Raw genomic sequence first — 2,723 nt, 5'->3', positions numbered from 1 at the left:
CCAAGCAAATTTTTTAAATATTTATTTTTTAGTGGTAGTTGGACACAATACCTTTATCTTATTTATTTATTTATTTATTTATTTATTTATTTATTTATTTATTTTTAATGTGGTGCTGAAGATCAATCCCAGGGCCTTGTACGTGCTAGGCGATCGCTCTACCGTGGAGCCACAGCCTCAGACCCCAAGCAAATTTTAAAATTGAACAACCAACCAACCAAAACCTGGAGCTAGGTGCACTTCTCTGGTTACCAGTTTGGGACCTCAGTTCAGGATTTCAGGGTAGGACCTGGGGATAATTTTTTGGCACCAAGTCAGGATAACATGAGAGGTTCTTGGAAAGTATCTTTCTCTATAAATCAGTGTCTGGTCCTGGTGGCTCATATTCTGCCGTTACCTATTTGCTCCTGTGAGCCAAACAGTGCTCCCCCCGGATATTCTTGCCAAAAGGTTTTGAAGAGTTTATTACAAATATCGTTGTCTAGAGAACAGATTTAGGTACTGTCCTGGACCTGAAAGAACAGAAAAAATTAATGGAAAGTGCACTGCATCCCATGAGAGGGAGGAACAAAAAAGGCTGTGCTGTGGCATCTTCAGCCTCCCTCCATTGCTTCAGTGTGTAAGAGGGTAAACTGAGCCCCCTTGTGGAGCAGACCCTGAGGTCACATATCTATCTCAGAGCCCTAAGACCCTTCTTCCCCACTGGGTCAACAGTGACTTCTGACAGAATTACTGGATGCCTCTCCTGACTCCCTTTGCTTCCTGTGGATGCACCCACCATGCCCTCTGCTCCTTCATCACTGCATCTCCTGGTTTCTAGGCTGTGCTCACCTAAGGGGTCCCGGGTGGGATGCTGCTTCCAACGTGCTTCCTCTGTCTTCTCCCCATCCACTGTTCTTATGGTTGGGATCCACTCACTCAGCCTGACTCTGCCTCACCAACTCTGCCAAACAACTAAGCCCCACTATGTCCTCTCCACTTTTTTTCATAGGCTCCACCCAGCGTCTGGCCTCTTACCTGCACTGTTCTGCAGAGCCATGCCCACTCCACCCATTTGATCTTCTACATTGTGTCCATGTGGCTCATCTTCCACAGACATATTTAACAGTCTGCGATTGCAGGCTTTTCTCTCTAGCTCTGGAACCTTTGTAGTATGGCTTGTTTGATATAAGAATACCTCAATATTGTGATTAACAATGTTTCTCAAAAGTTAAAAAATAACATTAAAAAATCTGAGGATGAGGCTCAGTAGTTATGTTCCCCTAGTTTGAAACCCTTGTACAAAAAAAAAAAAAGAAAGAAAGAAAGAAAAAGAAAAAAAACAAAAGAAAAAGAAAAAAAGAATAAAGAAAGAAAAATAGGCAAGTAAGAAAAAAATGTGGTTCCTTTTTCTTATGTTATGTGTTACAAATTTAGCATTCATGTTCACCTGTTGTGGAGGCTGTGAAAAGTCAGTCTTTCATACATACTTCCATGCCCACACCTGACGTTTTGCTGTAAGGCTATTGTTTTATGTTAAGGTCTATAATTTACCTGCCACCTCACTTAAATTGGAATTTTTTTCAAATCCTAGGTTTCTCTGGTGGCAGGGTTCTTCTTCAGTCCTTGGAACCTGACTTCTTCCTTCAGTGCTCATTAAGTTTCAAGTTTTTTTTTGGAGAAGACACACTTGAAAATTGGGGACAGTAAAGCTTGCTTAAACTCACTTTCCCAATGGCCGATCAGTGCAGGATTGGAGATTGGGACCAGTGTCAGCCTGTTGTGGAATAGTTCTCAGGAGAACCATGGGAGCCCTGAGATTTTGGACTTGAGTGTTGGCGTCAAGATGAAAGATACTCTCTGTGAACATTCTGCAGCAGATGAGGGACCCTGGAGATGACTCAGGCCTAACTCTGTCCCAATGGCTCAGATTAGGTACTATAGAGGTTCTGTGTTGTACTTTCCTTTCATCCCCAGAGACCTGAAAAACAATTGGTGACAAAGATGGCTGGTTTTCTTTACCTACATTGTTCCTGAACCTGAAGACAATGAACAGTAAGCAGAACAAGGAGAAAAATCAATGCATCAGTCTTTCCAATACTAGAAAAGTAAACCCATCAAATACTGGAAAATATTTCCTTTTACTTGAAAATCAAAAAGCCCAGTGATTGGTAGTCTGGGCTGCTATGGCTATCCAGCTATTCCATCACGCCCCAGGGCCCTTCCTGTTTTTCATTGTGCGATCCATTTAATACAGCAATTCGGGGGAAAAAGAAAAAGGAAAAAACCAAAGAGCTAGAGTCCCAGTTGCTTCCAATGTTATCTCATTGGCCAGCACAAAATCACAGAGACCACTACCTGCAAAGGATATTGGGGAATACAGTTGTTTTTCACTTTTACTTTGGGTTTTTTTTTGTATTTGGTTGTGGGGACTGAATCTATGATTCCTTAATCACTGAATAACCATCCCCAACCCTTTTTAAATTTTAGAGACAGATTTTTAGGGCTTTACTAGATTTCTGAAACTGTCCTTAGACTTCTGAGCCTCCTGCATCAGCCTCTATAGTCACTGGAATTATAGGCATGTGCCATTAGGCCTGTCTGTGTTTTTTAGGTGCTGGAGTTGGAACACAGAGCCAGGCACATGTGAAATTTGTTTACTACTGAGCTGTAATTTCAGCCATAAACTTGTCATTTTGAATTATTAGCAACCCATTTTAAAAAAAATATAAGGTCCCAGTGGG

Source organism: Callospermophilus lateralis, unplaced genomic scaffold (genome assembly GCF_048772815.1).
Source record: "Callospermophilus lateralis isolate mCalLat2 unplaced genomic scaffold, mCalLat2.hap1 Scaffold_1255, whole genome shotgun sequence".
Classification (NCBI taxonomy): Eukaryota; Metazoa; Chordata; class Mammalia; order Rodentia; family Sciuridae; genus Callospermophilus; species Callospermophilus lateralis.
The sequence above is the reverse complement of the archived record's forward strand: the minus strand, read 5'-3'. Positions refer to the sequence as shown.